The sequence below is a fragment of the Eulemur rufifrons genome, chromosome 16, assembly GCF_041146395.1.
Source record: "Eulemur rufifrons isolate Redbay chromosome 16, OSU_ERuf_1, whole genome shotgun sequence".
Lineage (NCBI taxonomy): Eukaryota > Metazoa > Chordata > Mammalia > Primates > Lemuridae > Eulemur > Eulemur rufifrons.
Genome location: NC_090998.1, coordinates 83,142,459 through 83,157,848, shown reverse-complemented (window position 1 = coordinate 83,157,848; position 15,390 = coordinate 83,142,459). Strand labels below are relative to the sequence as shown.

Here is a 15,390-nt window from a genome sequence, read left to right as displayed (position 1 = left end):
TATGTCTCAGGGCATTTAGATATATTTTCTGATTTCGTTTGTATAGGAGCCACATGGGGTGGGTATTACTACACCCATTTCAGAGATGGGGAAATCGAGGTAGGAGGCAACTTGCCCAGGCGTCACTCAACAAGTGGCAGGCTGTGACTCCACCCTTGGGATGGACACTAACACAGGGCTCATGTTCTTTATCATACACCACAGTCCCTCCAGAAAGGCACAAATCTGGAATCTACTTCTGGGCGTGGCCCTTGAAAAGCTCTGATGAAGAATCTGAGACTCACATCCCAAGTGACTCCCAAAGTTTGTGCCACTGCAGGTCCCAGAATGGGGCCGACTCAGTGGGCAAGGGCCCAGGGCTTGGTCCCCCTCTGCTGAGGAAGTGGAGCTTGGGGCTTGGGCTTCTCCAAGTCTGCCCCATTGGTGACTGTCTGGAGGAGAGCGGGTGGCTGATGGGTCAACCTGCACACGTGACCAAAGAGGCTCTCAGAAGATAAATCACTGTGGGCGGCAGAAGAATTAACAGTGATGGAGGCTGGGAGGCTGATTCTAAAATCAACAGAAGCCTCATCTCTCTCAGATCGCACTTGCTGCCTGGCCCCACGCAGAGCTGAGGGAGCTTTTCCCCAAAGGCTGTGACAAGGAGGAGATGCCCGGCAGCTCAGCTTCAGGGCCGCGGGATGAGGCTACGGTGGTGACAGCAAGCAGCATCTAGCACTTTCTGGGTGCGGGGCCGTTCTGAGAACCGTGTACATATTACACCCCTCTAGGGCGAGGAAAGTGAGGCACAGAGAGCCACTCTGACCGAAATCACACCGCCGCTGGGCGCAAGATCTGGGCGCTGGGCTGCACGCTGCTGCCATTGGGCCCTGGAGGGCACAGCCTTCCCCACCACGCCACGCTGCCCCGTGAGGGCCAAGGGAGGGGGCTTCCTCCACCAGGGGCAGCACTGACACAGCAAGGCCTCCAGAGATCCCGAGCGGCCTCGGCACCCCCAGAGCTCTGGCCGAACAGCTCAGCTCACCATCCGCTGGCATCTGTCGGTGGTGGCATCCCTGGTGGGCGTGCTCGGGGTGGGGGAGAGCCACACATGCCATGGAGGCTGCACTGACAGCCAGCAGCTCTGGAAAGGCCTGGAGACGTCCCAGGACTGCTGTTGACTAGGAGGTCAGGGTCCTCCAAAGCAGACCCAGCCGCAGGCTCGTGCAGGCTCACGGGAGGCCAAGGCTGTGGGCTGCCGGCAGCCCCGTCTGAGCCACAGCAGGTCAGAAGTGGTGGCTACACACCAGACGCCGCCTGGGGACTCTGAGAAACTGCTGCGTGAGCTGTGCGGAGAGGCTGGAATTCCGGTGCATCTGCACTTAGAGGGCAGGGTCTGAGCAGCTCTAGGGCTGGCCAGATCCGAGGTAGACCTGGCCTCCCTCGCCCCAGAGAGGAGGGGCTCAAAGGACTTGGGCTCCCATAATAACTGTATGTATTTTTAAGTACAGAGTAATATTTTCATACATGTACACAATGTGTCATGATCAAATCAGGGTAATTGGCATATCATCACCTCAAACATTTATATCTCTTTGCACTGGGAACATTCAAAATCCTCTCTTCTGGCTTTTGGAACAAACGCAATAAACTACAGTTAACTATAGTCCCCCTGCTGTGATATAAAACACTAACACTTATTCCTCCATCTAGTTGTAATTTTGCATCTCTTAACCAACCTTTCCCTATTCTTCCCTCCCCACCACCCTTCCCAGCCTCTAGTAACCATGATTTTAGTCTCTACTCCTGTGGGCTCCCACATGTGAGTGAGATCACGTAGTATTTATCCTTCTGTGCCTGACTTATTTCATTTAACATAGTATCCTCCAGGTTCATCAGTGTTGTCGAGAATGTTAAGAATTCATTTTTTATGGCTTAATAGTATTCCACTGTGTGTGTGTGTGTGTGTGTGTGTGTGTGTATGTGTGTGTATAAGGGCTATCCGGAAAGTATCCAGCCATTGCTAATATACTATAATGAGAATGGTTAAATGGGTGGAAACTTTCCACACAGCCCTTGTAGACGCCACATTTTCTTTATGCATTCATCGGCTGGTGGGTATGTAGGCTGATTCCATATCTTGGCTATTGCAAACAGTGCGGCAACAAACATGGGGGTGTGGATATGTCTTCAATATACTGATTTCCTTTCCCTTGGATAAATACTCAGTAGTGCAATTGCTGGATCAGATAGTTCCACTTTCAGTTTTTTTGAGGATCCTCCATACTATTTCCCACAGTGGCTGTACTAATTTACATTCCCAACGGCAGTGTGTAAGTGTGTAATTTTCTCCGAACATTTGTTATTTTTTTGTCTTTTTGATTATAGTCATTCTAACTGGGGTGAGATAATATCTCATTGTGGTTTTGATTTCCATTTCTTTGATGATTAGTGATGTTGAAAAATTTTTCATATGCTTGCTGGCCATTTGTATGTATGCTTTTGAGAAATGTCTATTCAGCTCATTGCCCATTTTTAAATCAGATTTGGTTTTTTTTGCTGTTGAGTTCCTTGTATATTCTGGATATATCTGAACCTTGTCAGATAAATTGTTTACAAATATTTTCTCCCATTCTGTAGGCTGTTTCTTCAATCTGTTGATTGTTTCTTTTGCTGTGCAGAAGGTTTTTAGTTTGATATAGTCACATTTGTCTATTACTTTGGTTTTTCTGCCTGTGCTTTTGAAGTCTTACCCATAAAATCTTTGCCTAGACTAATGTCCTGAAGTGTTTCCCCATGCGTTCTTCTTGTAGTTTTATAGTTTCAGTTCTTATATCTAAGTCTTTAATCCATTTCGAGTTGACTTGTGTATATGGTGCGAGACAGAGGTCAAGTTTCATTATTTTGTATATGGATATCCAGGTTTTCCCAGCACCATTTATTGAAAAGGATGTCTTTCCCCAATGCATGTTCTTGGTGCCTTTGTTGCAAAACAGTTGGGTGTAAATATGGATTATCTTTGGGTTCTCTATCCTGTTCCATTGATCTGTGTGTCCTGTTTTTATACCAATACCATGCTGTTCTGGTTTCTACAGCTTTGTAGTATATTTTGAAGTTAGGAGTGTGATGCCTCCTCTTTTTGCTCAGGATTGCTTTGGCTATTTGGGGTCTTTTGTGGTTCCATACAAATCTTGGGATTGTTTTTTTTCTATTTCTTTTAAGATGTCATTGGTATTTTGATAGGGATTGCATTGACTCTCTAGATTGTTTTGGGTAGTATGGTAATTTTAACAATATTAATTCTTCTAATCCACAAGCATGGGATGTCCTTCCCTTTTTTGTGTTCTCTTGAATTTCTTTCATCAGTGTTTTATAGTTTCCATTGTAGAGATCTTTCATCTCCTTGGTTAAATTTATTCCTAGGTAATTTTTTGGTAGCTGTTCTAAATGGGATTGCTTTCTTGATTTCTTTTTTCACTAGTTTGTTATCGGTGTATAGAAATGCTACTGATTTCTGTATGTTCATTTTGTATCCTGCAACTGTACTGAATTCATTTAGCAGTTCTAAGAGGTCTTTTGTTGAAGTATTTAGGTTTTTCCACATATAAGATCATGCTGTCTATAAAGAGGAAAATTTGACTTCTTCTTTTCCAGTTTGGATGCCCTTTATTTCTTTCTCTTGCCTAACTGCTCTGGTTAGAACTTCCAGTACTATGTTGAGTAAGAGTGGTGAAAGTGGGCATCCTTTTCTTGTTCCAGTTCTTAGAAAGCCTAAAAGGCTTTCAGCTTTTCTCCATTAAGTATAGTTGTTCATAATAGTCCCTAAGGATCCTTTGTATTTCTGTGGTATCAGGTGCAATGCTTCCTTTTTTGTCTCTGATTTATTTGGGTCTTCTCTCTTTATTTCTTAATCTAGCTACAGGTTTGTCAATTTTGCTTATCTTTTTAAAAAATCAACTTTTTCATTTTGTTGATCTTCTGTATTTTTTTTAGTCTCAAATTTATTTCTGCTCTTGATCTTTATAATTTCTTTCTTTCTACTAATTTTGGGTTTGGTTTGTTCTTGCTTTTCTAGTTCCTTGAGGTGCATTGTTAGGTTGTTTATTTAAACCCTTTCTATTTTTTTGTTTTGGATGAGTGTTTATTGCTATAAACTTTTTTCTTAGCACTTCGTTTACTGTATCCCGTTGGTTTTGGTACGTTGTGTTTTTATTTTCATTTGACTCAAGGAATTTTTGAATTTTTCTTTAAGAGACAGGGTCTTGCTAAGCTGCCCAGGCTGGAGTGTAATGGCTATTCACAGGTGCAATGATAGTATACTACAGTCTCAGACTTCTGGGCTCAAGTAATCCTACTGCCTCAGCCTCCTGAGTAGCTGGGACTATAGCCATGTGTCACTATGCCCAGCTCTTTAATTTCCTTTTTAATTTCTTCATTGACCCATTGGTCTTTTAAGAGCATGTTGTTTAATTTACATGTATTTGTACAGTTTCCAAAGTTACTCTTGTTATTGATTTCTAGTTTTATTCCTTTGTGGTCTAAGAAGGTATTTGACATGATTTTGATTTTTATTTAAGTTGTTAAGACTTATTTTGTGACCTAACATATGGTCTAAACTGCAGAATGTTCCATGAGCTGTTGAGAAAAATGTGTATTACACAGCATTTGGATAAAATGTTTTGTAAATGTCTCTTAAGTCCATTTGGTCTAGAGTACAGTTTAACTCTGATGTTTCCTTATTGATTTTCTGTCTGGATGATCTGCCCAATCCTGAAAGTGGAGTGTTGAAGCCCCTTACTATTATTGTATTGCAGTCAATCTCTCCCTTTAGCTCTAATAATATTTTCTTTCTACATCTGGGGGCTTCAGTGTTGGGTATATTTATAATTGTTATAGTCTCTGCTGAATTGATCCTTTTATCATTATATAATGACCTACTTTGTCTCTTTTTCTGTTTGTGTTTTTTTTTTCTTAAAGTCTATTTTGTCTGATATAAATATAGTTAGTCCTACATGTGTTTGGTTTCATTTGTGTGGAATATCTTTTTCCATCCCTTCACTTTTAGTCCATATGTGTCTTTACAGGTAAACTGAGTTTCTCGTAGACAGCATATAATTGGGTCTCTCTTTTTTTATCCTTTCAGTCAGTCTCTTTTTTTCTTTTTTCTTTTTTTTTTGAGACAGAGTCTCACTCTGTTGCCCAGGCTAGAGTGAGTGCCGTGGCATCAGCCTAGCTCACAGCAACCTCAAACTCCTGAGCTCAAGCGATCCTCCTGTCTCAGCCTCCCAAGTAGCTGGGACTACAGGCATGCACCACCATGCCCGGCTAATTTTTTCTATATATATTTTTAGCTGTCCATATAATTTCTTTCTATTTTTAGTAGAGATGGGGTCTCGCTCTTGCTCAGGCTGGTCTCGAACTCCTGAGCTCAAACGATCCACCCACCTCGGCCTCCCAGAGTGCTAGGATTACAGGCGTGAGCCACCGCGCCCGGCCTCTTCTTTTCTTTTCTTTTTCTATATCTCAAGTCATCAAGCAAAGTCTGTATCTTTTAAATGAGGTATTTAAACTGTTTACATTTAAGGTTGTTATTGATAGTTGAGGACTTACTCCTGTCTTTTTGTTAATTGTTTGTATATTCTTTGTTCCTTTCTTCCTGTCTTATTATCTTTGAGGTTTGGTGGTTTTCTGTAGTAATAACATTTGATTCCTTTCTCTTTCTCATTTGTGCATTTGCTTTACAAGTGAGTTTTATACTTTTGTGTGTTTTCATGATGGTAGATATGATCCTTTTGCTTCCAGATGTAGGACTCCCTTAAGCAGGTCTAGTGGTTGATGAATTCCCTTTGTTTTTGTTTGTCCTGGAAAGACTTTATTTCTCCTTAATTTCTGAAAGGTAGCTTTGCTGGGTGTAATTATCTTCAAGAGCAGTTTTTTTTTTTTCTTTCAGCATTCTGAATATATCATCCCATTCTCTGCTGGCTTGTAAGGTTTCTCCTGAGAAATCTGCTGCTAGTCTGATGGCAGTTCCCTTATATGTAACTGGATGCTTTTCTCTTGCTGTTTTAAGACTTCTCTGTCTTTGACTTTTGACAGTGTTACTGTAATGTTCCTCAAAGAAGACCTTTTTGGGTTGAATCCATTTGGAGATCTTTGAGCTTCCTGTATCTGCGTGTATATATAACTCACAAGACTTGGAAAGCTTTCAGCCATTGTTTCATTAAATAGGTTTTCTATGTCTTTTCCTATCTCTTCCTTTTCTGGAACTCCCAAAATGCAAATATTTGTTTGCTTAATCATGCTCAATATGTCACACAGGGTTTCTTAATTCTTTTTTATTCTGCATTCTTTTATTTGTCTGAATGGATCATTTCAAAAGACCTGTTTTCAATTTCAGAAATTCTTCTGCTTGACTAGTCTATTGTTGAAGCTCTTGATTTTATTTTTTATTTCATTCACTGAATCCTTCAATTCTAGGATTTCTGTTTGGTTCTTTTTATATCCATCTGTTTAATTTCTTATTCAGATCATGAATTGATTTCCTGATTTCTTTGTACTCTCTACCTGTGTTCTTTTGTATCTTGCTAAGTTTCCTTAAGGGCATTATTTTGAATTCTTTTTCAGGCATTTTATAGATTTCCTTTTTGGGGAGGTCTGTTACTGGAGAATTACTGTTTCCTTTGGAGGTGTCACGTTTCCTTGAATTTTCATGTTTCTTGTATCCTCATGTTGATATTTGTGCATCTCGTATAATAGCTACTTCTTCTAATTTTATGGAACCCTTTCATCAGGAAAGACTTTTTTCTGTAGATGTATCTATAGTGTTGTTTGGATAAGTGCTTTGGGTGCAGTAGTGTAGTCTCTGTATGATTTCTTCAGCTATAGTCAACATCAGCAGTGTCTGAAAGTTTCTCAGTGACTTAGGTTGTGCTTGTTTGTGAAGGGTGTGGTATGGCTTTGCTGGGGACAGGGATGCTGGGTGGGCTGGTCCTTGGGACCCTGAGGGACACACACAGGTACTGGCGGTGGTGGCAGTAGGCTTGGCAGGCCAGTATTTGGGCTCCTAAATGGCATGCAAAGGTGCACAGTGGTCCCACTGCTGAAGGCAGGGATACACTGGGCATTGGAGGTAGCAAGCTCTGGTCAGACAGGTCCTCAGGCCCCTGAATGGTGCATATGGGTGCTGGCAGTGGCAGCAGCAGGCTTTAGATGGGCTGATCCTCAGGCTGCTGGCCAGTGCATGCAGGCACTGATGTTGGTGGCCAGGTCCTGGCCCTCAGGGCCATGGGTGGCATGTGCAGGACTGCTGGAAGGGACGAGGTCATTATCAGCAGCAGCTTAGGGGAAATAGCTCTCAGGTTCTGGATTGTGCATACTTTGGCTCCCTCTGTCCTGGAAGCAGCTTTACTGATGTTCAGAACTGCCTGTTCCCCAGGGTGTAGAGTACTGAGTGGGTTTGGGTGCCAGTGATGTGGCTACCCCACTGGCTCCAGCTGGTGTTGCAATGCTGCAGCCCTCTGGGCGGATGTAGGGGGTTGTCAGCTGAGTCCCAAGGATATGGAGATGCAGGGACTATCGGGCCCCATGGCAGGATGTAGGTGGTGGTGACTTTCCTCACAAAATGGTGCCATGCTGTGGTGGCATGGGTCCCAGGGAGTGGCCCAGAGTGAATTCCCTCTCTGGCACAATACAGTTGCCTGGACTCTAGGCAGCTCCCTATACTAGGCTCAGGGCCTGTGAGGGCCAAGGGGCTTTCTTGTAGCTATGATTGTAGGAGTCTGTTGCAATTCCATTTCTAAATAGCACGCCATACTATGATCACTGGATTGAGAGGACAGGGAAACTGCTGGATGCTTGGCCAAAGAATCAAAGAACCAGAGACTCCTTGAGCTGGGAGAAGCCTTTGAGCTGATCTAGTCTGTCCCCTTCAGAGTCCTCTCTGTGGCATCCAGCAGTGGGAAACTATTATTATTAATAATAGTAACATATGCCAGGCACTGTGAAAAGCAACTAACAATACATTGTTTTTAATCCTCACAGTGCTCTATAAGGTTTGTATGATAAATTATTTAAATTTTATAGTAGTGGTCCTCATCTGGGATGATTTGAAATCCCAGGGGACATTTAGCAATGACTGGAGGCATTTTTGATTGTCACATTGGGGGCTGCCACTGGCATCTAGTGGGTAGGGGCTGGAGATGCTGCTACGCACCCTAAAATGCACAGGACAGTCTTTACAACGTAGAATTCAGCCCAAAATGTCAACAGTGCCAAAGCTGAGACATGCTGTTTTACAGATAAGAAAGCTGAGGTCAAAGATTACAAGTTAGTAAGAGGCAGACAAGATTCTAACCTAGGTCTGTCTGACTCTAATATCTGTGCTTTTCCCAGTGACCTGAGTCCCTCTTTCAAAGGCAACCTATGCAGCCTTGGCCAGCTCTCAGTCCATCTTGAGGCAATTTAGCATTATGTAGCAAAGGTATTAACAAATACTCTTAACTCCTGATTCAGTAAGTCCATTTCTGGGAATCTCTCCCAATGTTTGAATTCAAAATGCAGCAAAATATTCATGCATAAGGATTTGCACCCAAACCTTACTTTTAGGATTCAAAACTTGACAAACAAACGTTCAAAAATAAGGAGAGTGATTAAATAAACTCTAGTATAAACACATGACAGAATAATAAACTTATACAGTCATTAAGAATGTTTATATAGAACTGCAATATCATAAAAAGAATCCTCAAGTTAAAGTATTAAGTAGGAAAAAAACAAAATTCAAAATTGCATACACTATAATCAGGATTATGTTATTAAAACCTATGCACTAAGTAAATACCAAACAACAAATCCATTGTGTCACTAGCTGCCCTGAGTTTGGGTAGCTGGAGTTTGTTCTAGGAACATACTTGGAAATCAATCCACTAATAACTATGTTTCCCAAATGTCAGCCATTTGGGAATCTCCATTATCATGACTCTCATGTCTGTGAGCTACTCATACAATTTATTTACTTAATATTTTTCTTTAAATTGGTTCATCCTTTCACACAAATAAATTCATTTTAAAAGGAAACTTCATATCAGTGCCATAAATGGAAAACCAGTATTTTTCTAGTACTCATAAAAAATCCATAACAATTAAAATTGTAATAGAAAGTGTTTTGTGCATCACCTATGATCATTTCCTGTGCCACCCTTGGGGAAATGCTACTCTCACCTGCCTGACTCAGGCTCATCTGTGCAGCCCCCAGGAAACCATTGCTCCTGCACGCCAGATGTGATCACCCTGGGATGAAGGGTCACACATTCCTTCTGCCCAAACCCACGCTGAGACAACACCTTCACTTCCTTTCCTACTCTTCCTTTCATCCACAATCAGCTACCATTTACTGTTCCCCAAACCTCCCACAATCTTGGGAGAGAGATATCACCATCTTCTTTTCACAAATGGTAAAACTAGGGATCAGAGTGATCAAGTCACTTGCTCTAAGTCACACAGTACAGATGAGAAAACCAAGGCACTCCAGCATGATAAACTGCTGTGTAGCTCACCTCACCAAAACACCAGCCCTTGAGAAGGAAAGGGGGGAGGGGGGGAGGGAGAGAGAGAGACAGAGAAAGAAAAGAGAAGAAAAGAAAAGAAAGGAACGAAAGGAAGAGAAGGAAGGAAGAGAAGGAAGGAAGGAAGGAAAAAGACCACGTATCAGCTAGGTCATTAAATACAGAGTAATGAGAGATTGGGTTTTATGGAGAAGGAGAGGTGGAGGAACAGAGATGAAACAACAGAAGGGTCAACTCTGGATTCAGCTGGAAACTTGCCATTCATTCATTTATCCATTCATCAAATATTTATTGAGTCCTACTGTGTGCCAGATATTGTTCTAGGCACTGAGGACACAGTGATGTTAAAAAAAAAGTCTCAGCTCTCATGGGATTTACAGTCTTGGCAAGTGAGACAGAAAATAAACAAGTACAGATATAGAATGTCAGGTGATAGTAAGTGCTAAGAAGAAAATTAAAGCAGAAGAGGGTATAGAGAGTGGTGGGGGAGGGGTAGGTGGGTGGGGTGGTCACAGGAGGGCCTCTCTGAGGAGATGGCATTTTGGCAAAGGCTTGAAGGAAGTGAGGGAGGAGACTCGAGCATATCAGCGGACTAGCTCTGCAGCCAGTGCAATGGCCCTGTGGCGGAAGCATGAGTGGAATATTCAAGAAATACCAAGACTCCAGTGGCCACTCTGCCATCTGCAAGGGCTATAGGTACACCCTAGGGGCTGGAGGCAGCAGGGCTCTCTGAACAGAGCCCACGTGCATTTCACACAAGGGAGACCCCTCTGTCCAAGCAAGAAGGGCTGTTTTTGTGTATTTTTTTTTTTCTTTCTGGTGACACCGAGCAGAGACAGCCCAGAAAACCTTTTCATGCACAGTCATAAATTTACGGTCCTGTTTCGACTGCCTACTCAGGAAGACAACAAGTTCACAGTCTAGTGTGAAAAGGCAACGGGAAGAGGCATTTTACAATAAAACCCTCATTTTTTCCCTTTGAACAACAGAAAGCAAACACTGTAATTAATGACTGTCAGCTGAGGGTTAACTGGGAACTTGGGGGCAAGGCTGGGGTGACAGGCAGAAGAACCAAGACAAGGTCTCAGAGGACACAAACAAGGATTGGACGAGACCAAAGGGAGAGGAGCCAAGGGCCTCTGCCTCCCCATGGCCCCGTGAGAATGGGGGGACCTGCCTTCTCCCCCGCCCCCACTCATGGGTTCAGGGAAGGAGACCCAATGCCCACTACCCTCTTAAGCCAACTGAGAGGTTCAGCACCGCACACATTTCCTAGGGCTCAGGGCCAAAGAATTACCAGCCTGTGTCCGTTGGGGAACCTTCGTGCCGTTAGGTCACTGTGGCCTGATTTAGCTTGCCAGCTGAATATTTAAAAACCTGCCTAGGTTCAGCTCTAGGTCCCTGAGCTCAAAATTCAGTTCAATAGCAAATTTAATGTTTGGGGTTTCATTAAGAGTCCCAGTCACCTGCCACATTTTCTTCAGGTTTTGTTTCCCAGACTGGTTCACTTCAGGTCATTCATTTGACATTCAGTGGGTATTGCCTGAGCTGTGGGTGCTGTGTTAGGTGTTCAGAATACAAAGCCGATTTGAACACAGCATAGCAGAGGGGAAACAAAAAACAAGACAAAACAACAAAAAAAACAAAAACCTTGAATTACAACTCTGCCACCTACTGGTTGTCTGGCCTTGGGCAAGACATTTATCCTCCCTAAGTCTCAGTTTTCTTATCTGTGAAATGGGAATAATAATACCCTGAATTTGTTCAAAGCAGTTGGTATACAGTAGGTGCTCCAGAAATAAGTGGATGTGTTTTTGCCCCAAGCTGTAACAGGCTGGACAAAGACAAGTGCTCTGGACATTCCAGTCGATCAGGGCAGTTCTGGATTTTAATATGATGCCCTGAGAAAGCAGGCAGGGGTCACCAGGAGGAGTCCTAGTCTGCAGGGCTGGTCCCCTATCTAGGTCCATTTGTGGTCGCTTAACAACACGACACGTCCTGAGAAATGTGTCCTTAGGCAAGTCCATCGTTATGGGAACACCAGAGTGCGCTTACACGAGCCTAGATGGCCTCGCCTGTGACACACCTGGGCCACACGGTGCAGCCTGGTGCTCCTACAGCCTGCAACTCTTCCTGCATGTTGCTGGACTGTACACTTTAGGCAACTGTAACACAGTAGGAAGTATTTGTTTATCTAAACACAGAAAAGTATGAACTAAAAATAAAATTCTAAGCCCTCTTTTAAATGAACTGACCCTTCTTGGTCAAGGGACCCCAGAAACACCTTAAAATTGAGTTCCCAGCCACAACAGGATGGGAGAGACAAAACACATGCGCATGTTTTCTCTGTTCATAAATACTCGTGACTCCTCCTACAGCTTATTGAATATGTATGTTTAGCCACCCTGCTCAGTATATTGATGCAATTTTGTTGCTTTTGTCTCTGCCTGGAAGCATGCGTTCGCGGCTTGTGGCAGAGAGCTGTGTTTCCCAGCCTGCCAGAACGGCCACCGTGGGCTGTAAAAAGACCCTTTATGAGAAATAAAGCTCTCCTTTTTCCAAAGTATAAACCTCATTACTTTTTTTTTTTAGCTAACAAATGGTACAGTAAAAATACAGTATTATAATCTTAGGGGACCACTGTCATATCTGTGGCCCATCAGTGACCAAAACATCACGTGGGGCATGACTGTACTCGCTGAGGTGCTCCGTCACCCTTGTGAATGTTCACATCTCCAACAGAGACCACACCAACACCCTGATCTTACAGAGGGCGCCTGGCTCTCAGGTCTCAGTGGAAACATCTGCTGGGCTTCCCTGGGGGGGAGTAGTTTAGTGGGTAGGTGTGAAAGCTTGGCGTTGAGAAGCCTGGATCCCATCTTGAGCTCTTCAACTCAGGGGTATGGTTCATCTTGGACAGTTGTTTGACCTCCTCTGCCTTCTATTCCCACATCATAAAATACGGATAATAATAAGACATTAGAAGTATTAATAATTCTTGTAAAGATTTATCATAGTTCCAAGTTCATGAAATATCTGCTGTTTCTCTTATTATTATTTATTAGCTATTAAGAAGGGGCTCTGCTCTTGGCCCTGGCCAGCCATGGCCCTGTTTCAAGAAGAGCAGGGATGGCTGGGACATACTTTCTCCATCTCAACTTTGCTGAAAAAACAGTGGTTTCTATCACCGACATTGGCTGAGCAACCTTTGAATATGAAGAACAGCTCTCTATGTACACAGAGAGAGCCAGGCTGTATTGATTTAGACCACAGAGCAAGCCAGTCTAAATTACAGTCAGATCAGAAAAGAAGCAATTTTATTACCTTCAGTAGCTGACGTGACTGATCAAAGTGCTTCTCTGTGCACACATTCTAGGGGCTGACTTAATAAATATGTACAAGATCCATCTGCAATTAGCAACACCCATGTGTGTGCCAACAATTCATATGCAAAAGTCAACATTCAACGAGGACAGTGTTTAATTTACAGAGCAAATTGTCCTTAAAAACAATTTATGCAACAGTCACTCCTGCAGGCGGCCTCTTAGGTGAAGTGCACATTTGTTTAGCAAATCCTTTCTTGGGAGAGACTGCCAGAATTCTGCAGGGCTCTAGTGTAGGAGCTGGGGGCCAGCAGGGGCCTTTGAGATAGCCCAGGACAAACCTTTTAGGGGCCGTCTCCTGTGGGGGCTTCTTCCTGGGTTATGCCGATGAAACCATGTCCCAACTCTGCAGCCAGATTCTATCCATATTTCCAGGGTCATGAGCATGTCCTAGAAATTAGTGGAGTCCCAAACAGGTGGCATTTCTTCTTAGAGCAGTGTTTCCCTAAGGGTGCTGCTTGAACTCTCTGCGTCTGAATGCCCTACCTGGGAGTATGTTAAAGTGCAGGTTATTTCCTTATCCCATTCCATTTGCTGCAGATATCTCAAAATATTCACACACATCACTACCTCAAAACTAGGGAGGCAGATCCTCAGACCTGCTGCTAGATCTTGCTATATCATGCGCTAATAAAAAAGCATAGAAATATTATATCACAATTTAGATTAAAAATATTTTGATAACTGACTTTTAATATAATTGGTTTCCTTTGTAATCCTATGCATGTTACACATTTAAAAATATTATTCTAAGACAGGGTCCACAGGCTTCGCCAGATTGCCAAAGGGGTGACGGCACCCAAAAGTTTAAGAACAACTGGACAACCAGCTGGCAGCTGGAAGACCCTTGACTGGAGGCATCTTGTGACTTCAGGGTTTGAACGGAATGAAGTGCCACTTTCACATTCAGGTGCCAGGAAAGTAGCTCTCTGGTGACCGTAGGGCTCCCTGTGGCTTGAATCAGCTCCTGGTTCCCTTTCCAGAGGTGCAGGCCACGTGCTTAACGGACGAGGCCTGTCCTGAGTGTGCAGGGAGTGCCTCTGGGAAGAGGCACAAGTAGCATTCTGGGCCCTGAATCCTTTCACAGTTCAGGATTTGCTGGAATTTCAATACCAACTTCTACTTTAACATAATCCAGCATTGCTGTGATCAATACCTCAATTCCATTAGGAACTAATATTCAGCTAAACTGTTTGATAATCACTTGAATCATAAGTAAATACAGTATTATTTTCCCTTAGCTGGTCAGACTCAGAGCACAGCCCTGAGTTCGAGGGTGCATAAGCATGGCAAATTAATACTCAAACTTGGGACACCCCAGCTGTGACTATCCCTCCCTTGTTTCCACATTTCTCCTCCCTCCCTCCCTCCCTTCTTTCCTTCCTTCCTTCCTCCCTCCCTCCCTCCCTCCCTTTCTTCCTTCTCCTTCTCTTTCTCTCTCTCTCTTCATATCTCCTGAGGACCTACTTTGTGCCAAGCAGTATTCTTGGTGCTGGGGTTATATCAGTGAACAGATCAACCATTCCTACCTTCAGGGAGAATATATTCTAGTAGGGAGAGAGAGAGACAATCGGAGAAAATAAGTAAAACACAGAGTGTGAGTGCAGGGGGCAGGAAGGGGAGTGTTCACTAATGGGTACTGGGTTACTTGTTAGGGTGACAGAAATGTTCTAAAATTGATAGTGGTCGTGGCTGCACAACTTGGTAAATATACTAAAACTGTTGAACTGTAAACCTTACATAGGTAAACTGTACATGACTTGTATCTCAATGAAGCTGTTATTAAAAGATAAAAAATACATAGATTAGGTCACAGAATGATAACTTCTGGGGACATAAAGCAGTGAAGGGGGATGAGAGTTGTTAGGGCCTGAACATTTCCTGAAACCCTGACACTCAGTGTCAGTTTTGGAGGTGGGGCCTTTGATGGATGATTAGGGTTAGATGAATCCACGAGGGTGGGGCCCTCATGATGGGATTAGTGGCCTTATAAGAGGAAGATTGATCTCTATCTCTGTCTCTTTCTCTTTCTCCCACCATGTGAAAACACAGAGAGAAGGCACCCATCTGCAAGCCAGAAAGAGGGCCCTCACCAGGAAATCAATCACCCAGCACCTTGGTCTTGGACTTCCCAACCTCCAGAACTGTGAGAAATAAACGCCTCTTTTAAGCAACTCTGTCTACAGTATTTGGTTATAGCAGACTGAGCTGACTAAGACAAGGGTCCTCAGGGTGTTACAATTTTGAATAGAGTGATCAGGGAAAGCCTCACTGAGAAGGTAACATTTGGGTGAAACTTGAAAGTAATGAGAGAGCAAGCCATATGGATATCTGGCAGAAGAGTGGTTCAGGCAGAGGTAACAGTATGTGCAAAGGTCCTGAGGTATGCCTGCTATGTTCAACAACACCAAGGGGCCAGAGGGAGGGTGGGAAAAGGAGGTGTCTGGGGAATAGGGAGTGTGGAG

At 43.4% G+C, this 15,390-nt stretch overlaps 1 protein-coding gene across 2 annotated transcripts in view; it reads right to left on the bottom strand.

Annotated features, from left to right (window-relative positions):
* Positions 1–15,390, bottom strand: part of ABTB3 (ankyrin repeat and BTB domain containing 3) — a 288,577-nt gene that overhangs the window by 102,738 nt on the left and 170,449 nt on the right. The gene's annotated exons all lie outside the window — the stretch shown is intronic.